The 26,147-nt window shown below is 44.6% G+C and overlaps 1 long non-coding RNA gene across 1 annotated transcript in view; it reads right to left on the bottom strand.

The window, feature by feature from the left end:
- LOC102369447 overlaps positions 1 to 25,904 on the bottom strand; it is a 37,099-nt gene extending 11,195 nt beyond the window's left edge. The window contains exons 1-3 of the long non-coding RNA XR_323080.3: positions 25,752 to 25,904; positions 22,207 to 22,300; positions 19,254 to 19,352 (exon numbers count right to left, since the gene is read on the bottom strand). This is a non-coding gene — a long non-coding RNA (uncharacterized LOC102369447). The remainder of the gene's footprint in view (positions 1 to 19,253; positions 19,353 to 22,206; positions 22,301 to 25,751) is intronic.
- Between the last annotated feature and the right edge of the window lie 243 nt (positions 25,905 to 26,147).

Below are 26,147 nucleotides of genomic sequence, written 5' to 3' on the forward strand. Positions count from 1 at the left end.
TTTAGAAAATTAGAATGAAGAGTCAGACACACTTGGATCAAATCAACTGTGGTTAAATGGACCATATGAGCAAGATAAAATGATGTGTATAAACATCAAGAAAATTATGGCCTTAACTTTCAGCATAAGGCTTATTTATCTCTAAAGAGATTATACAGAGTGTTTCCATCCAGAACAGAGCCTCGTAATATGTGTAAAACCATGACAGCAAACTTTTTACATGTGATAGGGGATTGTGAACTTCTGGCATGGAACTGTGGATTCCATTCAGGAGACAATCTGCCGAATGTAATAATTTGGAAAATATGAACTGAAAGACATATAAAAATACACAGATAGAAGGATGCAGGGTCCATCTTTGCAGGAGATGGTTGAGGTCTGGATCGGGGAACTGGGAGGCACAGAATGGAGCAATCTACACCACAGAGGGTTTTCTTTTACAAGATGTAAACTTACTACGAAAGCAGTGTCAAGCTGTCACAGCAGGGACTAGGATCTAGCTCACTGACCAGAGTGCATAGCATCCTGGGATGCTGTGAGGTCCTTCTAAGGGTCTCATATAATACTAGCACTGTTAGGTGTGCAAATACTTTCACCTGAGTCACAAGATTAATATATTTCAAATAGGAATCAGCAGTGTCAGAAACATTCTGCCCTGTTGTGGTCTTTCGGAGTTCTTTTGAACAGAATAATTGTTCTAGTAGGCTGCTGTAGTCCAAAAATGAGTAAAAGCTTAAAGCTGACATTTTTGAGGAGTGCCTTGACTCTAACAGTCTAATGAGGTTGAGAACCAGTTCCTTAGCTGCTTTTAAGCTGATGAACTCTTATTGTAAACTTCAGGACTCTGTGTGTCCATATCTCCTGGGAGCACCAGTTTCAAGAGCTGCGTATGGATAGTGATAGAAAGCTCCCAAGGACATACTGGGCCTGATTTTCAGTCACACTACGTCTCATTTACTTTCCTCTAATAATGGTGAGTGGCTTTAAAGAAAGCGAGGATGACCACTAAAGATATCCCTCACTGGTGTTTCCCTAGGTAGCATAAGGACTCTGCTCCCAGCCAGGGGCTTGGCCACAGTGCCTTGTATTATGGCTTTTCTCTGTTTCCCAGGACCCATAAGAGGTCATGAGAGCCAAAGCATAAGTCAGATCACACCTGACACAGCTAGAACTCTGGGGAGAAGGTAGGGTGGCCATCATAGAGGACAGTCCGGTTGTCCTCTGTCCTCTATTGATACGAAACTGGACACCTTTATGTCCTCTATTCTTCTCTTGAAGAGAAAAATAGAGGACATAAAGGCATCTGGTTTCATATCAATAGAGGACAGATGACAGAGTAGCAGAAAACCAGAATGTCCTCTATGATGGCCACCCTAGGAGAAGGTCACCTCAGCATGGCCTTCCCTAGGTGGCTTAACCACTACTCCATTCTTTTATCCTGTCCCAAGTGAAGGGAAGGAGTAACCAAAAATTCAGGCAATGAACTGCAGGTTATTTACTGATGTTCCCCAGCTCCATGGAGTACAGCAAATTGCACAAGGGTGGTGGGCAATGCTATATATATGAAAAGTCTGCCCTTATAGTCCATGTGACTCTCCAGAACACAAACCACTGTAGCTGCAGTCCCAGATGATGATGATAGAGCAGCAACAACAGGTGCTGCTAGGTGAAGGAGAGGATTACTCACAAAAAGACATTATGCTTTACAGATACCATGCAAGGTCAAGAAGAACAATCTAGGACTTGAGGTAAGGTTCTTGCTCAGTTGTCTTGGCACAAGGTACTTGAATCACATATAGAGAGACACAGATGTTTTAGGCCAAATGCATGTGCTGAACTCCTCTATAGAAGTATAGGAGAGACTGGAGATAAAGTGAACCATTCACATAGCAGGGGAAGTCTTAGGAAAAGCAAAGCATGTGGCAAAATCTTAGGCTGATGTCCGTAGTTTGTGGAGATATAAGAAATACAAAATCCTGGAAAGGGATAGATTTGGTTTAATCCCTTATGTATGCGAGCTGTCCAGAGCAGGTTGGCAAATGCTTGCTGGGATTGATGCTGGTGTTGCTTGAGTAGAACTTAATCCTATGATTGCAATGGAAATTACAGTTATTACAGCAATGGCTAGGCACCTCAACTGTGGTCAAGGTCCTCCTGAGAGCGTATGGTACAAATAGATGAGACAAACAATGTGTGGTGAAACAAAGGAACAGGATGGTGTAATGATTTGCCCACGTTCAAACAGCAAGTGTGCAGGGGGCCTCCTGACTCTTAGGCCACTGTCCTTTTTCCACTAGACCCCATTGCCACCCAATATGAAATGCCTGAGTAAAATATTTTAGGAGTCACCAACCTGCAGCATAACTGCCACAAGTGGCACAGGCAGCCTCTGGCAGCCTCTGTGTGGTGCATGGCAGATCAAGGAGGGGCACAGCAGCAGACCATGCAAGGAGCAGAAAGCAGATCAACAGATTGGGCAGGTAGCAGAAAGCAGAGGAGTAGATCACAGAGGAAGTACAGGGCAGGAAGCAGATGGCAGAGCACAGGAGAAAGGGATTGAAGTGGCACTTTGGGGAGGGTGCAAAATTTAATTTGCAGCACTCCTGCCCAAGAAGCTGGACCCCACTGAAATACGTGATGCACAGCATAATAACTGTTTAGTATCACGATCCTAGTTAAACATACCCAGCTAAAGTCAACTGTAGCTTGTTCGAAAGTTAATTTCAGGTAACAAAATCTTTCATTTGTTTAAATTCAGAGATTCCGCTTGGGCTCTGAAGCATCTGAGCACCTCAAGAATATTAATGATTTTAGCTTCATAGTAGCTCTAAGGCATAGGAAAGTCAAATTAGTTCCCTGTGCTGGGGAGCCAAGATGTTAGGAAGGAGAGAGATCAGTACAGTGTCAACCCAGACCTTCTCCATTCTGGCTCAGTTCCCCAGTTTCTTGGTTCACGCCAGTATCTCCTTTCATACGCTTTGCTGTTTATTTTGTTTTTAAGACAAGGCAAAAGCAAGCTTTTCCCTTGTCAGTAAACTCTGAGATCTGACTCCAAGGGCTAACTGCTGTTCTTGTTTATATAGATGCAGTCCCCCTGAAGTCAATGAGAACAAAAACTGGTCTTGGCACTGAGGCACTGTCCCTTTGTGCAAACTGAGCATAGGGTAACGCAAGCTCCCCACACACTGTTTAGTTAGTGGTTTGACCTGAACCGACCAGGATTCACCATTCTCTAGTGCATTGAGAAACATACTGGACTTTTCCCTATTTAGTCTTGGGCTCTCACTTAACTACTAACTGGTCCTCCTTTGTACAAGTGTGTCCCATTTGGATTGTATGGCCAAATACATCTATGCTAGTGGATGGCAGAGGCTATTCCCTGCATTGGGAACTGTTTATAGTATTTTAGTAGGGCTGTCTAATTAAAGTTAGTTTGAGACTGGAGACTGAGGCTTAATTGAAAAGGGAATATTCACTTTACCCATCCAATCCTGAGAGAATTATTGCCTCTGGGAAAAGTGCCCATTAACTCATTCCTGTCATTCTGTTTTGTTTAAATATCTTTTTCCCCCCACTCACTCTTATTATGCTTTAAATTGGAAAACACCAAGGGAGGCACCCCTTGGATTGTGTTAGTTTAGGGGAAGTTCAGATGTCTTTGCACTGGTGTACTGCAGCTTCACTTCCTGCAGGAAGGGGAAACAGGCTCCATAGCGTGGCTTTACTACCGGCTATGCAGAGGACAGGAAGAGATGGAAGGAGACTGAAAGCAGGTGGAGCCTTGGCTTTGCCTATCCCACCACTATAGAATCGTAGGAGAATAGGGCTGGAAAGGACCTCAGGGGATCATCCATCCACCCCTCTGCTCAAGGCAGGATCTTCCCTGTATAAACCATGCCAGCCAAGTATGAGTCTAACCTGCACTTGAACAATGATGCAAATGCCACAACTTGTCTAGTCAATCTGTGCAGATGCTTAACCACCCACACAGCTGGAAAGTTCTTCCTAATATCCTACCTAGATTTCCCTTGCTGCAATTTAAAACTATAGCTCCTTCTCCTGTCCCCTGCAGCCACAGAGGATACTCTATCACTGCCCTCTTTACACCTTCAGGTATTTGAAGATTGTTATCAAATGCTCCCTCAGACTTCTCTTCTTCACACTCGATAGTCCCAGTTCTTCCAAACATTCTTCATTAAGTCATGTTTCCCAGATCTCTAATCACTGTTGTCATTCTCCACTGGACTCTTTCTAATTTATTCACATCTTTCTTGAAGGTGTGTTGCCCCATACTGGACACAATGCCCTAGGCGAGGCTTCAGCAGTGGAAGAATCACTTCCCTTGACTTGCAAGCTCAGTTGACGTATGTTCAAGTTGCAGTTCACTGTATCTCCCATGTCCTTTTCTGCAGTATTGCAGCACAGCCAGTTATTCCTCAACTGGTATTTATCACCTACCAACATAGTTACACCTGCACATCAGTGAGCATACACCACAACAGGTATAGACTCCTGTGATTTACTTCCTCCATCTCAAGAGCAGGAGGGAGCTTATGAATCTTGGTCACTAGGGCTGTGAGAGACTTCGGATCGTGCTTCGGATCCAGAGAAGATTCAGACACTTTGGATGCTGAAGCAGCGTGTCCAGATCGAAGCACTGGCTTCTTTAGGCTTTCCAAAGCGGTTTGGTGCTTCTGAACTGCTTCAGAAAAGCTTTGGAGTCGCTTTGGAGATCCAGCTATAGGGTATAATGGGGAATCAATGAAATATCTATAACTTTGTTGTTTTGTGTCTGATACGGATGAAACTTGAAGAGGTGATAGCCTCTGCTGAGCGCATGAGGCCTGCCAAGTTTCAAGAAGATAGCTGCAGGGGTTTGGGGGGAACAGCACCCCAAATTCTTGAAAGCAAAACTCATGTCATGTGTATGTGTTACATCACAGGGGGGTGAAAATGGCAGGGGTGGTAGCCCCTGCTGAGACCACCAAGCCTGCCAAGTTTCAAGGAGATAAGTGCAGGGGTTTGGGGGAAACTGCACCTCAAGCTGTGGACAAACAAAACTCGTGACCTGGGTGCTTGTGCAACTGTGCCTGTCTTGGGGCACAGGGTGGTGGTGGGAACTACTGCAGGCCTGGCTGCTAAGCTACTGTGTTACCAGTTACCAATCAATCATGATTCACTCAAGGACCAGCTCAATACACAGTACCTAGCTACTAGTAGCTACTAGATAAGTTAATTAGCAAAGATTAACACCTACAAAACCACAGACTAAGGAGAGGAAATAATCAATACAGACAATCAACTGCCCCAAGACAGAGACAGTCAGTTGCACAAGCACCCATGCCATGAGTTTTGCCTGTCAGTAGGTAGAGGTGCAGGGCCCCAGAACCCAGAAGCCCCTGCACCTATCTCCTTGACAGCTAGCAGGCTTCGTGGCCTCAGCAGGGGCTACCACCCTTGCAGTTTTCACCCCCTTATGGTGTAATACATACACGTGACATGAGTTTTGCTTTCAAGAATTTGGGGTGCAGTTCCCCCCCAAACCCCTGCACCGATCTTCTTGAAACTTGGCAGGCCTCATGCTCTCACCAGAGGCTACTACCTCTGCATATTTCATCCACATCAGACAAAAAACAACAAAGTTATAGATATTTCATTGTTCCCCATTATACCCTATGGCTGGATCTCCGAAGCAGCTCTGAAGCTTTGGAGCCGCTTTGGCTGAATGGAAGCGGGAAACAGATCCAGAGTTCCGGATTGGATCCATGGCATCTGAAGTACATGGATCTAAAGCCAAATGGAATAGCTGCCTATTCATACAGGCCTAATGGTCACCCCCTGAGTGTGCTTCAGGGATAACACAACCATGTGCTGACCTTTGCCACAGACTGCACTGCAGATGTGATGAGCTAAGCCAGGGGAGGGCAATTATTTCAGGTGGAGGGCCGCTTACCGAGTTTTGGCAAGCCATCGTGGGCTGCATGGGTAGCCCTGCCCATTGACAGGTGCCCTGCCCAATTGCCATCTTGGGACTGGAAGTCCCACCCCCTAACCCCTGACCTTTGCCACCAGAAGTCCTGCCCCTTGCCCCCCAGAATTACTCCTTTCAGCAAGGGGGTTTGCCATCTCTGAACCAGAAAAATACCAAATTATATGTAGCAGGCTTACCTTTTCAGAGCTTGGGTTGAGTCCCAGGATTGAGGGTCTGCTGTTTGATTGGTGGAGCCCACCCACCAATCCAGAGGCAGCACAAGGGAAGCAATGCCCTGCCCTTTTCCAAAGGGAGGGGGCAAGGAGCAGCTGGACCTGAACTGGAACTGCACCAGCCAGGTCTGGAGAACTTTGGGGGTCAAGCCCCTGAAGAGTATAAAAGGGGAGTGTGCTCAGCATGCTGTGGAGAGACAATGAGGGACAGCAAGGAGAGAGGAGCTCCAGAGGTGGCCATCCTCAGGACCCCGTTTGAGCTTCAGCAGCGCGCGAATCGGTGCATGGGGATCAGGCTCTAGGAGCCGCTTGAGGCAGCTTGAGCCTGTGAACCCAGCAAGCAGCTGGGCAGTCAGTGTGCAGATCGGCACAGGGAGAGCTAGACCTGGAAGCAGCTTGCAGCTGCTTGGGCCTCACTTGGCATGCGGGTTGGCGCATGGAGAATCCGCCCTGGGAGCAGCTTGCGGCTGCTCATTAGGCCCAGCCCTAGGCCAAGTGACTGGAGCCCTGTAGTGCAGCTCTGCCTTTACCTAGAAGAGCCCCAGTGCCCAGAGCAGGGCCTGGGAAAGGGAAGATCCCTGGTGTGAGACCTGGGAACCAGAGCCTGTAAGGGTTCTGCTCCTGTGAGAGAGAGAGAGCCCTTGGCTACCCAGTGCAGGGCACCAGGCCATCAAGGAGAGCTGAAGGCACCACTGGAGAGAGGCTCTCATGGGATCAGCCTCCAGGGGATGAGCCTTGGCTGCTTCAGAGAGGAAGTGTAAGTTGCTGGAGAAGTGGGCACCGCAGTGCAGGTGGGAACAGGACAGGAGGGTCTGCTGTCTCCACCCTCCATTGTGGGAGGGGCATGTCCACATCCCAGGACCCTAAAGGGGAGGCTCCAAGGAAACCCCTAGGGGAGGTACTGAGTGCATTCCCTATTTTGGGTGATTGTTGTTGTGTCAAGCTCCATATAGCTATGGGTATTCTTTAAGGACGTTTATAAGGTTTATATGTTCTTAATGTGATAATATGGATATTTGTATTGTTACTTGGTAGGTCTAGGAAATATTATTAGCTGATTTGGGTTATATAAGTTGATTCCCCATATGTGTTTATCGTGTTGTATCCTTAACTATCCTGTTCAATATATTAAATATTATGTATCTTGTAAGTTATATCGTTTATGTGAATTGTTGGATATAATATGTAGTGTCATATGCTAGACTTTATTGTAAATATTTCATGTTTTACCTTAAATATTTATTATAGTAATAAATTGTATATAATTAAGCACTTGGTCTCAGCCTGGCTCTGTGGAGAGGAGAGGGAATTGCTCTAGTAGCTGGCCCCTCCATCAGCACTCTGCCTGACTCCCACCACTGTCATTGGAGGACTTAAATGACTTGGGGGTGCAACAAATGATTTTGGGGCACAGCAAACTAAAACACCTTCAAGGAGTTTTCGTTTGCTACATTACAGCTGTGGAGGGAATCACCAGGCCCTGTGTGGCTTAGGGGCTCTGCAGGCAGCCCCAGGAGGCAGCCCGGCAGCAGCCCAGGAAGGCAGGCTGCAATGAAGGGGGAAAAAAAAAAAAGCAGTGGGTCTGATCTCTTTTTTTTTGTTTCCCCAGAGCCTGCCTGCCTGCCTGAGCTGCACGGGGGCCCAGTGCTTCCTTCTGCAGCTACAGTGCCCCTCGGGACTGCCCAAGCCGGGTGCCTGTGGGTGGGTGCTGCCCGTGGGGAGCTGCCACTGCTGTAGAGGGAAGCACCAGCCTCCCCTGCCCCCCGCAGCTCAGGGACCACTCAGCCCACTGGCAGCTCTCTCCCCCCTCCCCACCACCGGAGAGGCAGGTAAGGACATGTGTGTACATGACCCAGAGGTTTACTTCGCCCTAAATTGAAGCGGTGTTTTTAAAAAAACACCGCTTCAATTTAGGGAGAATTAAACCCCCGTGATGTCTATAAATGCCCTTGGGTATGTTTTGAGTGGTTTTCTACAGGCAGTGAGAGATGTGCTTCCATCCTTAGGTAGGGTCTAGCAAATAGATGGTGGGGGAGTTGTGGAATATTTATAAAATAAGGCACTACTTAGTGTTAATATGGCAGGGTAAATTTGTCTCTCACTAAGAAACAGAAATTATTGGAGATTTCAGTGGCTGATCCTCACCTGAGATATGACTGCTACAGACTATAAATGTAATACAGGTATAACATAGTAGTCTTAGTTTTAAGTAGGGCTGTCAATTAATCATAGTTAATGTGCATGATTAACACGTTAATTGGTTCTTGCATTAATTTTTTAACACATTAATTGCGCATGTGGCTTTGGAGCCTGCACCCAGGATCTGCTTTACTGTTACCACTGCCACCTCCAGGCCACCCAGCAAAGCAGCAGTGGCAGTGCAGGAGAGCCCAGGCACGGGCTCCAGGAGGCTGCAGAGGAAGGGGTGCGGCATATGCACAGACACACACACACACATATGAGCAGCATGCACACAGCCAGGAACACAGCCCAGTGGCCTGTAGAGCAGTTCCCTGCAGGTGAGTCTGTAGACGGGAAGGGGCATGGGGGAGGGAAGGGGTTTGGGGGACAGATCGAGGGCCCCATGGTGAGGGAGAGAGTGGATCTGGGGCAGGGGCTGTGGTGAATGGGCCTGGGGCATGTTGTGGGACAGAGCTGTGGGTGACTTGTCCAGGGCTGCAGGAGGGGTGTGGCTCCCCGCTGCTGTGTGGAGGGGAGGCATGGGGGAGCATGGGGGGGCTGCCCACTGCAGGATGGGGCTCTGTACCTTGCTGCCTTTGCCCTGGGCACTGTGCAATGCCATGCTGTGCCTGCTGCCACTAGGCAGGCAGGGGGCGCAGCACAGCCAGTGCGCAACTCCCGGGGCAAAGGCAGCATGGCAGAAGCCCAGCCTGCAGCAGGTGGCCTGCTTTTTCCCTGCACACAAATATGTAGGGTACGTGCCTTCCATGCCTCCCCCAGGGGTGTGCACAGCAGTGGGGAGCCACACCCCCATGCCCCTAGACGAGCTGCCCATGGCTCTGTCCAATGATCTGCCCCAGCTCTGGGTCACATTCATGCCAGCTCTGGCCCCTCTCCCTCCCTCACCATGGGGGCCTCGATCTGCCCCCCCCCACCCACCTTTTCCCTCTCCCACAACCCTTCCCTCCACAGACTTACCTGCTGGGCAGTGTGTGTGTGTGTGTGTGTGTGTGTGTGTGTGTGTGTGTGTGTGTGTGTGTGTGTACGTGCCTCTCACTCCCAAGCCACAGCCCACCCAGCCCTGCTGCTGCCCCTCACTCCTGACCCGCAGTACCACACATCCTGCCAGGGTGTACGGGGACCGCCCCCCCTCCCCCTGGCTCCAAACCCCACACACATACCTACAGCTTCACAAATTCCCCCCAACACACACTCCCCACACCCATCCCCCAACCATACAAAGTACCTGCATAATTTTGCATAATTTCAAGTTTTTCTGTGCATAATTTTGAGGATTTAGCATGTTATTAAAATCACAATTAATTGCGACTAATTTTTTAATTGCGCAGCTAATTACGATAATTTTTAAAAATAATTTGACAGCCCTAGTTTTAAAGCCTAAGAGACTTGAAGAAATTCCATTGTCTTCTCTTAGTTCTTATTAAGAATAATAAGAAAATTACTTGGGCACATCTACATGAACTTAATGCGCAGAAGACTAATTCTACTGAGCATTAGCATGGAGGGCAAAGCCCATGCTGATGCGCTAATTTGCAGTCTACTAGATTTAGTCTACTGCAGAGTAGCATCACAAAAAAACATTCATCTGCATTAATACACAGTAGAACTGATTATGGCACATTAAGTTAGTACCTGTCATTACAGGTACTAAACAATGTACCATAATTAGGGTGCATTAACAAACACATAGATGCGTTCACTGACTTTAAATGTTTAGACAAGGATACCTAAAGTTCAACTCCTCAATCCACATTTATGCACCAAAATAAAGCAGTCTGATTTTCAGTGGCATTGTGCACTTCTAAATCATATTGTTCCCAGGAGCTGCAGGTGCTCAGTCCTTCTGGAAATGAAACTATCTGCATTTGAGTAGCTACAATATGGCTATAGAACCTGAAGTTTAGGAACCAAGCCTTGAAAATTTTGCCTGCAGTTAATAGTTGCCTACACTAGCAAAGAAAGAGAGAGGTAGATAGGTTTGGTCATGCAGAATGTTGTTATGTACCATGCACCAAAAAGTGATGACTTCAGGACTAAATGGCCCTTGGCTTTCAACTTCCCCAAAGCACAGGATGTCAGTTTGTATTTGCTATGTACTGCTAGAGGATTTGTAAAAAAAGTGCATGCTGTTACTTCCAGATGAAATAAATGTATCTTTGTTTCCAAGAAAGAAACCTTTAGGAAGGGGAAAAAAAACCCCTTCAAACCCTTCACAAATTAAACTTTGGTCTCGTAAAGGACATGTAAGCATCCTTACCTCAATAAACATGATTGCTCACTTCATAATCAGATATTTTTGGTTTCTAAACCTGGGAAAGAATTAAACTGTATTTTCTGAAATTATCACCCCATTCAAAGCACTTCCACATGACACTGTAATGTAGGTTGCTGCAAGCATCCTGCATGCTATGCCTTCAAATGTACCAGTTAATTACTGAGCCCTTTAAACCTGCTAACAAGACGACCCTTGTTCTTCCAACCTATTGCTTTTTGCCAACAAAAAAAAGTCTGTTGGGCAAATAAATCTTTCCAGAGAAAACACATTTGTTTCCAAATCAGTCAACTGTGCTGCATTGGAAAGGAAGAAATGTTATTTTTTCCAGGATGAAAGCTAAACAAGATCTTTCCCTGTTTACTCTGTCTCAACCATTTCCAAAGACGGTCATTATTTTTTCCTGAAGTCTTATTTATCTCAAAGTTTTTTGGTCCGCTTCAGTTGTACTGGCAAAAGTGCTTCCTAGTTGGTTCAACTTAGGAGCACTGTGCTTTGCCCTTGCCACTGTACAGAAGCTGAATTACTTGGGACCCTGGGTAAGCTCTAAGTGTGGGGGCCCTGTCAGCTTTTCTTTCAAGAGCTCCAGTGCTCTTGGTATCATACCCTGCCATACATACACAGTCACGCACACTATGCAGTCATCTCTACATACACTATACAAACACAAATCATGAGAAAAATGTTTTTTGTAAAAAAATTAAAATATGTTATAGTAGGTGTTTGACGTTTAGTGTATGATTTTTTTTTTCTGGTTCCAAGATGGCAACTTTCCCCTCCCAAAAGGAGCATTTCTGGGGGGTAAGGGGAGGGCCTGCCGGTGGCAAAGGTCAGGGGTTCGGGGCCAGGCTTCCAGTCCCAGGATGGGGTGGGGTACTGTCAAGGGGCAGGGCTACCCATGCAGCCGTCGACAGCTCACCAAAACTTGTTAAGCAGCCCTCCAGCCAAAATAATTGCCCACCCCTGAGCTACTGTGATAGCTCCCTATCCCTGGTTGAGGCCTTTAAGAGCTAGTGTGATAGAAAGAATAACTGAATAATAATAGATTTGCATCACTGCAATCAGGCTTCCCTAGAACTACTTACTTTAATCTACTGCTGTACAAGGAGGAACCCAAACTGGTGTAGCCTACATGCCAAAGAGCTGTAAGGGGAGATAAGATATGCTTTCCTCTGGATTCATAAACTTTAAGGTCAGAAGGGACCATTAGACCATCTAATCCAATCCCCTGTATAATACAAAGTGTAGAACCTCATCCTTTATCAAGGGTAAACTTATACCTTCCCACACCTTCCTATAAGTAGTTTTTCTTGCTACTCTTCCCATAGGTCTCTTGAGTGCTGGTAATACCAGTTAAGCCTCTCCTAAATTCAGAGCTAAATTAAAAGGAACTGCATACAAGTTACATATTGGTAAGTACAAGTTAGTCTAAATCAGCTTATGAGAGTCTAGTGGCACTCTGGTTTTGTGTATCATGTACACACAGTGAAGCAGCTGGAAGAGGTAGCATACCAATAAGCTGCATATAACAAACTCAGATGAAGAGGAGGTTTAAGTTACTCCAAATTCAGACTTGTAGGCTCCACTCTCAGTTTAGCTTTTGGAGCCCAGCTCTGATACTAGAGCATTTGCTATGATTCAGAGATTTAAAAATAAATAAAAAGTTAAAATATAGATTCACCCAGACTGTTTTGAAGAGCCATTAATAAAATGGATCATACTGTAATTTCTTTCCAGTACAGTTCCCGTCCAAGTGTCAGTGCTTACTGTAATAGCCCTTGAAAAGCAAAACAAAGTTGAGTCATGTGTTTTGGTGACTAGTCTGGGTTTTGTCCACCACTCCTACAACTGCCTATGTTTTTGCTGCAGCATGCTGGCCTTCATCAGTCCTGAGTCACTCAAATACGAGTCAAGCTTTTGCTTTTCCTTGACCGCTGCAGCATTCATTGCAGCTCTTTTGACACCGTCATCCTATTGACAGTGGTTTTATTTTTTACTCTCAGATCGTGTGGCACTTTTCAAAAATACCTAAGTACTAATGCCAGACGGAGAGCCTTGGAATATTAAGTCATCTGTTTATTCACAAGAAATACTATGGCTTGAAAAGGAGCAGAGTGGGCTTTCCCAAGTTGCCACACTTCCTGGAGGGAATGCCTCTTGGCATGGAAAGGTAGTTGTCTGCTGAAAATCTCTCTTCAGTCTCTGATTAAAATTATTTCCTAGCTGCCTCTTAATTCCAGCAAACATGGTGGGTTTTAAGTCAAGAACAAACAGCCCCTTATATGGTACCAAATCCATTTAATAAATGGCATCAAGCTAGTGGGTTAGGTTCATAGGTAGCTGTTGTGAATTAGCACTGATAGGTCAGGGGTGTCAAAGATATGGCCTGAAGGCTGGACCCAGCCCAAAGAGCTCCCCACAGGCATGGGAATTTGGTGGTAAAATGATCTGCTGATGCAAAAGGAGGAATTATTGCTGCTGCGACCAAATTTCTGACCCCATAGGCAGCCCCACAGGACAGATGATGTGGCCTCATATTCCAGATCTGACCTATGGATGGGTGTCATTTAGGTTTGACACCCCTGTGGTATGTAGAAGGTGTGCTACACATCCGACATAATCCCTCTCACTTTGTGCTCATTCATCGTGGTATTTTAGCTGGTAACTAGTTTTCAATGCCTAGTACGCTGAGCCGGATGGAGCAGCTAACCTTTGGGAGATTCATACCATTCCCCATCTTCTCAACTCTCTAATCCTTTCTAGTGTTGCCTTACTTCAGCTTCTTTCCTCGGTGCAAGTTGTTGTCGGTACTAAGAAAATATTTTCACTAAACAGAATAGATTGGTTGTAGACTTTGTCCTGTTCTCATTGAAATCAGCAGAAGTTTTGCCACTGGTCTAAGCTGGAGCAGATGGCACCCACATTTATGTTACAACCCATGTTTATTCCTTCGCTTGAGATACTTCTACAATCTTTACAGTTTCAACCCCTTACAATGTAGACCTAGTCTAGCCTGTATGAAAACAACATTTGTCAGCTGAGCTGCCAAGAAATTACACTGTGCAAATAATTGCCCTGGAGGAGGACAGCTTTGGCAGCAGCCAGCTCAGAGCTGGAGCAATAGAAGCAGTCAAGAGACAAGCATTTGCAGAGCGCTGCCATAAGCCTCTGATGGAACATATTAGGGAGACATTTAGCAAATGTGACTGTGAACTCCGATTCTTTGCCAGCTGTCAGGTTTGGAATTACAGCCATAACAATTAGCCATGATTACTTCCCGATGTTGCTAAGTACAGTGCAAAGATCACCCAATGGAGTGGTTGCATGCTTTGATATTTATGGGTGGGCAGGGCAAAGGAGGAGTATCATATTGCAATGTCTACACTACGGATGTGTGTTAGGATCTAGGCAGGTGTGTGCATGGTGTGAGAGGAAGGAATATTTATCTATGTCAACTTGCCGAGCCTCTGCAGATATTTACTTGCACTGCATAATTAAAATTCAGCTATTATGAACAAAGTAATAGCAAAAAACCCAGAACCGTTCAAGCCACAATAGTCATCCCAGGATAACAATAACAGTTCCAGACAATTACCATCCACCAGCCAGCCCTTATCTCATTTCCTTTTCAAAAGCAGAGAGAAAAGATACACTCTGCAGCATGCCTAGAGAGTTCCTATCCAGCGTTCCCAACAGTCACTGGAAAGACTCTCAATTATGTTAATGGGCATAAGGCATTTGGAGGGCCTGTGAACGGAGGCAATGAGCAAATTGCAGAGTTGAAGAGCCTCATAAGAGAATAACATTAGCCTGACACCTCAAATCTAAAGCAAAGGGGCTCCAACTGAGCTCCTCTGCTGATCACAGCTGCAGTAGCACAGCAGCAGGACAGAGACAAGATTTAGGTCAGGGCAGCCTGCGGGTTGCATGCAGCCCGCAAGGCGTTAAGTTGTGGCCTGCAGCCAGGCTGCCACTCTCCCTATCTCTCCAGCTGGAGCTGGAGTCTCCAGGCTTCCCCTTCCTCCTCTGGCTTCTGTGTTCTATTCTGTGCTGGCCCTAGAGGACAATGCAGCGAAGTATGGCACAGCACAGGCCACTCAGGGTGAAGCTGGGGCCATGAAGTGCGTGGTCCAGCTGTGTGAAGTGCCCACCTAGACATGCCTTGCAGTGACGGTGTGCCTGCACAGATGCATGCTGTAGTGGTGGGGGCAGGTGTAACTCGGACCCCTCTTCCTATTACTGCGAGAAGGCTGCGGGACAAGCAGGGCCTCCAACTACAAAGGTCCTTTAAGGGAAGTCATGGTGGCTCAGAGTGGGGGAATTGCAAACAAAAGCAACACAGGGAGAGGAGACAGGGTTTCCAATCACTAGCAGCCCTGCAACAGGTACACAGAACCCAAGCAAGGCAGAACAGGCCAATGAGTGAATCCTGAGCTTGTGCTGTGTGATTGAACAGACTGGCCAGAAGGGGTGGGACTTGTCAGTATAAAAGAGCTGCTCTCAGGCCAGCAGGGTTAGTCTAGCCCTGGTTGAGGAAAGGAAAGGATCTCTGAGGCATGCTGCTGGGGAGCTGGGAGGGATGGTATGGAGAGCCCCGAAGTGGCATGCAGGTGGAGAAGCCTCTTTTTTTCCTTTTCTTTTTTTGCTTTAAGTTTGTGCGGGGTGGGGGTGACCTGGAGTTTCATTTGATCTTTGTTTTGTAAGTAGCAAGACGGGCAGGGTCTTTTGTTCTGCAGTGGTAGGGATGGCAAAGACCAGTGGACAATGTTGTGGCTGAAGGGATGGTTAGGAGGCCACACAGGGGTCCCTGAGAAGCACTTGGAGTTTGAGCCCTGCAAAAGGGGCAGGGATAAGAGATGGGGCCAGAGCTGAGAGGGCTAGAGAGCTAACTGGTGGAATTGGAGTTCACAAGAGGCTGAACCCAGAAAAGGGCCAGAGGCCCACCCAAGGGTCCAAGCCTGAGTCCTGGGCCAGGATGAGACAGGGGCAGGCTGTGACCGAGACGGCCAGGGCCTGGACCCCTGAGGCAGAGGGAAACAAGCTAGGTCTGAGGAGCTAGGCCAAAGCAAGCAGGCCTAGGCCTAGGAGTCCATAGGTAGAGCAACCAGTGGGCTAAAGCTTAGAGAGCTGAAAACTATGCAGGCTGATAATGAGAGTGAGAGTAACATCTATGAGGCATAGGCATGACTACAGAGCAGGACAGAGACTATGAACACAGCCCATAAAATGACTGGCCCTCTGAGGCACCAATATAGCCAAGACGGCCATTTAATGCCTTAGAGGCAAGACCTGGACTGGCTAGGCACAAGAAGGACTGCTGGCTGATGAGCTGAGGCACACTGTGGGTCCTAGGGGCAGCCTCCCTGTACACTACAAGTGACGTCAAGACATGATAGGTGAAGGAAAAGAGCAGGGTCCCCAAGGAGACAGTGAGACAGGAGCTGTGTGGCCATTAAGAGGTGTCATGCCACTGGGGCCTGATCCTGAACAGGGCATCCATGTGGGGCCATTGCAAGGGAAAGGCTAGCATCCATGTCGATGTGTGCTGCAGTGGGGATGGGTGTGGGCATGCTGTGTGACAGGAGGGGCAGCCATGCAGTGTGTAGCCCAGTGGCCCATGACCCTCACTGGTGTGGCCCACAGGGCATGCAGCTCCCAACTACTTAGAGGCTGGACAGCCCTGATCTAGGTTGTGTAGAATAATACCTTCTACCTAGCAGTACTAAGTCATGATAACTACCTATGAACCTAACCCACTGACTTGCCACCATCTTCTGAAAGTTACTGTAGTGCAAGTAGGGCTAAACAACATGTTCATATTGAATCCCAAACCCACTAAAACTTAGCTCTAGATTTGCAGTTAAATTTTAGCTTGCACTTCAGTGAATATAGACTGAGGAGATGTGTACTGACAGGATCGCAACTCACCTCAAAGAACTCCTGAAGCTATCGGAGTTGAGAAGCGAAGGGGAAATTAGTTTTGCTTGAGGGGCTGGTACAGCTTGGAAGACCAGCTGTGAAGACCTTGTTTAGCTTTGCTAACCTCAAACCCCAAAAGAAATCTGATCAGTTTACTTTGAACCTCTGAGACTTAAATCACACTCAATTTGTACAGGATGAATGTGAGACATTTGGGTCTACCTGTTATGATCAGCAGATGTAGCTGATGCAAGACAAATCATTATACTTTCAGCACTAAATAATTCGAAAGGAATATTATATTTAAAGACTTTTGCTTTTTATTATGTACACTGAATAGCAATACTCTAATCACAATCTTGTCTAGTTTATTTGCTAATAACAATTTAACCCATGGTTTGCTGCTATATCTGACATCCAAGTGATGTTGCAGTGTGGCTTTGCTGTGATTAACTCTTAAGCCATATACTATTATTTTAGGATTCCCCTCCCCCTTGATCCTTATGACTTTGCTTCTGTGATGGATGTTCAAAGAAAAACCCTTTATGTTAGATCACATGAATGCTCATGGAAGGCAACCACAGCTGAAATGGAATTAAAAAAAAAAAAAAAAGAACCCACATTCACAAAAATCCTTCCTGTCATATTTGCCCAGTTCTATTTGTTTCATAAATACTTAAACATATCAGTTTCTCTGAAATGATATAATTAAAAGAAGGCCTCAGGGTCTACTACAAAACCATTTTAATTTCAATTCATATAGTCTATTCAATACAATTTCATCTGCCTGAGTGAGAGGCCCAAGTATTACTAACATATGCATCAAAATTGTCTCTGGAAGGCTTTCAGCATTTTATAAATGTTGATTAAAAAAAAAAAGTTGAGACAAGCTGAACAGAGGAAGCAAGAGAGAAGTAGTAATCTGATATCCTGTTGTCCTTAACTTGCAGTATTTTCTCAGAGCTAGAACACTTCATGCTTGGGATACCAAGAAGGTAAGACCTTTTCTTAAAAGGGCAGATTGTTGTTCTTGTAATGTTAATAGCTTATGACAGAGGTTGGCAACCTACAACCCTTGAGTTGGATCCAAAGAGTAGGGGTGCTTCAGCAGTGGGGGACTTGGCCTGTGCTATGGCCAGGCTGCAGGGAGAAACAGTGGCAGTGGTAGTAGTCGGGTCCTAGTGCCAGCTTGCCTTGGACCCAACCTGGGTCATTCTAGCCTGCTGCCAGAAAACTTTGCCAACCACTGGCCTGTGCTACAGAACATGTGGAGCAGTTAGTCACTTATGACTGTATACAAGAATATATTATGATTCTGGATATTGACTGCTGTGTAGTTAGCATATAGTGCTCTGTGGAAGGGGTCTATCTCCTCTAGCTAGAAGGTAGACATCAGCAGGTTAAAAATTATTCTAAATCATTCCCACAAGTTTTAAAAAAGAATGATTTAACTACATATCAGTGTGACAGATCTAATTCAGCTCTCACATACAGTGAAGTCAGACTGTTGTAACCAAGGATCAGAAGGTTCCCCATTGTGGTAATGCCCAGGAGCAAATGGCTCTGGTATCCCTGCAAAAAAAAAGCTTCCTTCACTGAGAGGAGAACAGAGCATGGAGTGTGTTGTAACTGTAAAAGACAAAAGTCTGGCCCACATGTCCTGTGAGGGTATATGGATGCAGGGGACTCTGCAAAGAGATTCAGTGCCATGCATAGGCTCTTGTTCTCTGGTGGCTTTGCCCTGGTGCCCCTCTGGCCATGGGATTCTCAGAAATCTGAGAGGAGAAAGTACACAAAAGTGACGCAGTGCTTGTCCATGGGTACCAGGCTACCCAGCCTTCAACCCACCTAGGTCCAAGGTCCAATGGTCACAAACTCCTACAAGACCGTTTTAGGCTGAACATAAGGAAAAACTTCTTTACTGTCTGAGCCCCTAAAGCTTGGAACAGACTCCCCCCAGAGGTGGTGAAAGCACCTACTCTGGACACTTTTAAGAAACACTTGGATGCTTATCTTGCTGGATTTCTTTGACCCTAGCTGATTTCCTGCCCCTTGGGCAGGGGGCTGGACTCGATGATCTTATGAGGTCTCTTCCAGCCCTAATCTATAAAGGTCTCTTGATCTTTATAGACCTTTGAAAGCTATAAAGCTCTCTTGACCTGCTGAGAGTGCCCTTAACTCTGGGGTGGGCAAAATGTGGCCCATGGGCCAGATGCGAACTGCCAGGCCATTCTATCCGACCTGCGGGGCCCCTAAAAAATTTAGAAAATTAATATTTATCTGCCCCTGGCTGCCTGGCATGTGGGCCTCGATGGCTTGCCAAAACTCAGTAAGTGCCCCTCCACCCGAAATAATTGCCTGCCCCTGCCTTAACTCCAGGAGAAAGGTAGATTAACACAGCCAGCTACTTCTCCCAGATGAAAGGAGCACTTCCTTTTGGGAAGGGTTACCTTGCATGTTGGTCTCAGGAACACAATTGGCCCTATGAGTAGAATTTCATCTAGCAGCTATAAATAAAAACAGCCATGCAAAGTAAGGGTTACCGGTTTGAAAGTCCATAGCATCATAACAAATACACCTAGAAGGGACCTTTAGAGGCCACCTAATCCATCCCCTCGTGCCAAGACAGATCAACCGTACCCAAGCCATTCCTTACCTGCTCTTGAAAACCTCCATTAATAGAGTTTCCATCATCTACCATATTGGTTGGTCAAAGAAAAGGAGACAGAAATTAAAGGAATCCATCCAGTGGTGCCTAAAGGAAACAAAACACAGGAAGCTGGTGTTCAACGTCATCCCAGCAATTCAGTGAAACAGGTGTTTATGCATTTCACAGTAATTCCGGGAACAGGTAACAACAGTAATATATTTTCAACCTGCTGAAGTCTGTCCAGGCTTCCAGAAGTGACTCTCTAGGTCTACTAGCCTTTGCATTTTCCACCAGCACTCCACCCTTGAAGTCAACATGTCATCTACAGAAGAACTATTTTGTAGAGAACATAGCTGAATAGGGAAGCCCTAGGGATTTAGGGATTGCTACCAACAAATACAGACTAGGTGAAAGGAGAGAATGTTCAGCTACAGAAAAAAGATGTGGAGTTAGGGGTTGTGAGTTTTGCCACAGGCTTCTTAATAGCACTTTTACCCCCAGGTTTCAAGGCCCTTTGCAAAGGTTTTACTACTATCCCCATTTCCCAGAAAGGGAAACTAAGGCACATAGCCATACAGTCTCCTTTTATTACTTAGGGCTGGCACCATAACATATTTATACAATTGTTACCCAACATTATACCGGTGTGAAAAAGTTGCAGACATATACCGTGTAGCCCTCCACCTGTGTAATTTATTAGGACCCAGTGTTAAGTTATCCTGGGAAGAATCAGGCGTAAAACTAGAATGCTGTAAGTTTTAAATGCGTAGGTGTTTTGTGCCCACTTGTATCCTGGGACAGTCAGTTGCTCAGTGCAACAGAATGATATATCTCTGTAACCACTAGAGGCAAGGCACTGTAATAGCTACAGAAGCTACACAAGGAGAGCTGGCTGGCTGGTTGACTGTCCACTCTGGACACTGATATAACTTTCATCAATGTACTAAAGCAACAGAAGTTGCATTGGTGTTTGCATGTCACGTTTCCAGGGTCTCAGGGTATATCTACACCCCAGTTCACACACTACAGTGTAGACATGCTCATGTAGCTTTAAACTAGCTAGCTCAGGTACTGGTAGTGGTCAAGCTATGACAGCATGAAACTTAGCACAGTCTGCAAATCTATCTGAGAAGCAAGGTAAAGATACCCAAGTGGTTAGAATGAACTAAGTTCCATGCTGCTGTGGCTACACCATTAACAGTACTTGACCTAGCTAACTTAAAGGTAGGTATATCAATCGTAGGCATATCTACAGTGAGCACAGTGTAGATGTACCTTTAGATCTAACTTGATGCTTAAAGCACTTAAATGCATATTTAAGCCCCTAAAATGTCTTCAGTTAATTTAGCACATTTTACTTCCGTTGCCTTTAATAGCACTTCTACTATAAAGTAAGGCTTATTGCTCTGGATGCCTGGTGTGTAAAAAATAGCAAAATAGTTTGTTTGCTTTGTATTCTCAGGGCAACATCTCAGATTCCCTGCCATCTCTGTTCTAGAGATAAAATAATGACAGTACTCTTTCCAGCTTGGTTTGTGTAGCAATAACAGTGTGACAGCAATACCGTGACTTTCAATATTATAAAGGCTGATTACAATCGTAGGGCTGGAAGCTACTTCCAGGATCAGCTTAGTCCACCCCACTGCATAGATGAAGGCTTGGATGATCACAACACAACACAGAAGAATGTCATGATGATGAGAAATTTGATTAAATCAAAAGCTGTATTTGTTGTAGTATACCAAAAAAAGTTGTATACATAGCAAAGCATATGGTGAAAGCCCTCCTTTTTGAGAACTGGACTTGTCATTTCTTTTCACTGGTTAACAAGGCATGCTAAACAGAAACAGAAGCCTAAGGCATTCTTCCATAGCTCTCCATTTAGTTTGGAACTCCAAGCCTCAGGTTGTATAATCCAGTTGTGCAATGCAAACTGAGCCTATTCTGCATTTCAGTGTTTACTGTAATTCTTGGATTACTCTAATTTTGGCAGCACTTGGATTGCAGATCTCAAATGTAATACAATTATTAAATGTAAAATGAATGCCAAATATATACATCCTAGAGTTGTATGGCTGAAATGGGATCTCAGGAGGACACCCAGTCCCTCCCACTTCTCAGAGGCAGGCTAAAAGTACATCTAAACCAACCCTGAAAGAGGTTCACCTACCCTGCTTTTAAAAGTCTCCAATGATGGGGATAGAGAAAGGGCTTTAAACTCTAGTGGTACTAAATGTAACTTCCTGGCAAGACATGACAGTACACTGAGTATGAGCTGGGAACTGGGAGACCTGGGATATCTTCCCAGTCCTACTGCTGACCTGATATCTGGCTTTGTCTGCTTAGGTTTTTCATATGTAAAATGGAGAAAATGATACTTGCTTTCCTTTACAAAGCACTTAGAGATCTATGGTTGCAAAGCATAGTATCTCAAGGCCCATGCAGCACTTTGTGTATAACAGTTTGTCACCATCATGGATCCTGATTTTCTCTGATTAAAAAGAATCCCCAATTTTCGGATTTAAAAAAGTAACCCAAAATCCACATTTTTCTGTGATCAAAATGAAACACCACTACATATATATACATATATATGTATATATATGTAGTGGTGTTTCATTTTAATCCTGGAAAAATGTGGATTTGGGGTTACTTTTTTTAATCTGAAATTTGGGGATTTTTTTTATCAGAGAAAACTAGGATCTCTGGTCATCATCAGTGCAGCATCTCCATTTTCACATCTGTGGGCCACAGTGACCCTCCCTCACAAACCATATGCATTGGTTATTGTAAGAGAGGGGAAAAGGAAGGAACAGTGCCTCCCCTAAGGTGTCACTAGGACTCTTGGTAAGGACTGAGCTTCAAGCTAGAAGGATCAAGACAAGGAGTAGCTGCTCTTTCTCTCCATGAGGCTTTGAGGGGAAATGACATGCCAAATTATTATTACCAATTCACCCACCTTTCTCCCTCCATGATGGAGCATCTTTTGCAGGAAACAAAAGACATGTTGGTAATACCACACTGATGGGCCATTTGCTTTTCAGAGTCCTTGCCTGGATGGAGGGAAGGGAATTTGATTAAGAACAAATTTATGGAAAATGATTAATGATATCCTTGATACAATGAAATCCCAATTTTCTAGAAATGCTAGAGGGCCCTACACAAAGCTTCTCAAGCCCTGGAAACCTGAGTAGACTAGGGGTTACACAGCCCAACACAAGGAAGCAACATGGGATACAACAGTAACTAACTGTGTTCCCAGCAAAATGGTAGTTGGCTAGTCAAAGATTTCCTATTTAATAGAAGAGTGGTTCACAGTGTAGTCATCAGCAGGGATCCTGGTTTTCTCTGTTCTTAAAAAAATCCCCAATTTTTGGTTAAAAAAGTAACCTCAAATCCCCGTTTGTCCATGATTTAAATGAAACACCACTAATATATGGAAAAATGTGGATTTGTGGTGACTTTGTTTTTAACCAAAAATTGGGGATTTTTTTAAAATCAGAGAAAAGCAGGATCCCTGGTCATCAGTTGAGACTTTGCAGCATGCAGGCAAGCAGCCCATATAATTTACCTCCACCAGCTGAAGCTGCCACTTTTGTTGTCATTCAGCGAAGTTGTTCCCGTTCCCAACAGCTCTCAAAGAAGTTACTTTGGGATGTAGCATCATGCAACATTGATCTGCTCTTTTTCTGCGCAAGTTCCCAGAAAGGCTGCCTGTGGAGGCCCTACACAAAAAGATCTGTTCTCCCCTTCAGTTAACCAGTCTAAGGACTTAGTGGCAGTTCTTGCACTGAGGTTATTACGTGAGGTTGTTCTCCCATCTCTACCACTGTTATACCTGAAATATGACCACCACTATGTTCAGGTTTTTTCTTTATTGAGTAATTATCTCTCTGACAGGTCCTATTCTGAGAGCTCAGAAATCACATCTAGTCAAAGAGAAAGAGAATGGTCAGAAAGCCATTTGCACAGAGTTTGAATATTCTGTAAGCACCTGCTGTTCATCCTAATGAGATTCCTCCAGACTCATTAGAATAATTCCATGCCTTTTAATACCCACTGGGATTGCTTTATTATAAGATAAAGTCAACAGGTAGCATATGGTGCTGCATCTTTCTGTTCTATTCCTGAAAATCTCTGGAGGTTGTCAAACAAAGCCTTGAGAGTAACTAAGTTTGTCTCCCTCTTTCTCTCACGATGTCCGACACTGGCTCCAATGGCTTGCACTCATTACCAGGGATCCTGGTTTTCTCTGATTAAAAAAAACACAAACAATTTTCAGATTTGAAAATGTGGCTTTGGGATTACTTTTTTACTTTTGGAGAAAAAAATTGGATATTTTATCAGAGAAAACCAGGATCCCTGCTCATTACAGTTAAATTTTTTTTTTTATCTGCTACACTTTCACCAGTTACTTAAGGCTGCAAGTCAGTGCTGTTACACCTGTGTGGGGGAGGGTGTCAGAAAACAAGGACACTCTGAAAGCTTAGCATGTACCTGCTCTTTGTCAAAGGTCAATGGGGTGCCATCTCCTTTAGAGGGGAAAAGATAGAACTCATTTCCATACAATACAATATTTCTGGTAGCAATATCAATGCATGCTATCCTTCCCCTTTGTTTTGTCTGCTTCACTAAATCGGGTCCAAATTTTATAATGAGCAAGGCATGATCAGATCTTGGTTTACACTCAGATCTCATTGAAGCATCAACATCTTGGACAATATGCACTATACTGGTTTTAAAAATATTTTTCAAAATGCAATTATAATGTTTTTTCTCTCCTCTGCAGCTGTATGGAAAATATTCACAAACAGCATGGAAATCTGCTAGTGGAGCATAAAAAGGAAACAGTAAACTGACCACAAGTTGGTTAATGTTGGTTGTTGTTGTTGTTTTTCGTTTGGTTTTCTTTAATTTCAAAATTTATATAAACGTTTCTAAACTTTTCTGTAGTGTTTTAACCTGATCTGCTGTCAATTTATATCAAGCTGCTATCAATTTCACTACAAAATTTAAAAAATCAGATAAATATTTTTTCTCTGACCTTTCAACTGTAATAATCTTAAGCAATTTAGTGTTGATAATAGAATACAATAGTTTTAGGTTTTACCTTGTAACACACAAAAAAAGTCCAAAGTGTGATTTTTTTTTTTTTTAAGTTGACAGTGACACTTCAAAGCAAATTGACACTTGGAAGATTTTTATTTTGGGATTCTTCCCTTGCAAACAGACATTGTCAAGGGTCCCTGTAAACATCACATTAATCTCAGATCTGTCTCTAATTTCCTGTTGCTTCCCTTTCCTTACTATTCCCTTCTAAAACAACAATATTATAGACAATTTAAATCAAACATGTCTCTAGCTAAGCAACAGAGGATACTGATAATGGTAATTAACCCAGCCTAGTAATTATTCTCTCATCCCACCAGCAATTATAAATATAAAGTAAGAACAATGAGCACTCAATCTGATATTGATCATTTAATTTTCTCATGCCATGTAATAATAAACAGGTTAATGCTACCATGACAATCACTGGTAACAATTAAGCATATCTATGTGGAAGTCACCATCCATGCTGCAGCGTAAGTGGGAGAATAGGGGTAACTCACTGTCAATAGTGACGGTAATAACTAAGTGCAATAGAAGGGGTGAAATTGAAGGCAGGCTGAGCATATTCTGTGTTCGCCATTCTTGCATGTTTCTCAACTGATCTCATTCCTCCCTGAGTTAGGTAGGTAGCATGAGCCATGAGGCTTCCTTTAAAGCCATCTTGTCGATCAATGGTAGAAACAGATTAATCTAGAATTACAGCGACATTATGGATAGAGATGGAGTGGATAGCTACTGCTTAGTGGTGTCAATTTTATATCTCTGGTTTTGTGGAGGGTGTGCTATGGGTAGGTACCTACTTAACTTGTGGCGAGACAGATTTTTTCATGGCCTGCTAGTGGCACATGGAGCCGACTTCATGGACATTTCACGGTGGCCCTGCTGTGGTGAAGGTGAAGGTGCTGATTGGTGGAGAGGACCCAGCAGGGGGAACAGGGAGAAGGATGCAGCTGCCTTCTTGTCTGCTGCTCTTTGTGCCGCCCCGCCAGTTGGCACCTTCTTCTCCTAGCAGCAAGGGCCACTGGTTCCCACTGGGGAGTCAGAATTTTATTTTATTGGAGGTTTTTTTGTTCATTTAGTGGATTTTGCAGACAGTCCTGAAATGTGTGGTTTCCATGAAATCTGCAAAACCATGAACTAAGTAGGTCCCTACCTATAGGTGTGGTAATTTTCACTGTGTTCTTTCTTATGTGAAAAGTATCAAATGTGAAGGAGATACTGACCTACGTATTAGACACAGCACTACATGATTCTGTGTCTGGCTTCAGTACAAGATGAACTGAGATTGTTCCCTGCTGTAACATTTCTTTGTAGCAGTCAGTCATGGACAAATCGTTATCAAAGCCATATCTAAAAGAACTGAAGTTTTGCATTCATTCCCTTTCCACTTACTTTTGAGATGGATATTTTGATTCACATGGATAAGAAACACCACCCAAATTTTGATGCATCTACACAAGCCTTTCCATAGGCACTGAAATGAGATGCTTTTTTATTTCTGTTTCTTGACTAAGATTATGATTGCTGAAGGTCATCTTCTGGGTGCTCACTAAAGAGAGAGAAAGAGTGAGAGAGAGAAAGAGAGAGAGCATGAGACAGCGCCTTGTGACCACTTCTGAAGAATACCAGTGAATCCAACAAGTCAAGAAAATCATGGCATGAAGAGAAGAATGATTATTCTGGTTTGAAGTGGAGAGAGATTTTCTGCAGTGTTGCTGATTTTCTAACTGGTTTATCTGTCCATGTCTATCCCACAGTAAGTGAAAGTTAAACTGAGGCTATGATTGC

The sequence above is a fragment of the Alligator sinensis genome, unplaced genomic scaffold (genome assembly GCF_000455745.1).
Source record: "Alligator sinensis unplaced genomic scaffold, ASM45574v1 scaffold59_1, whole genome shotgun sequence".
NCBI classification, from domain to species: Eukaryota; Metazoa; Chordata; order Crocodylia; family Alligatoridae; genus Alligator; species Alligator sinensis.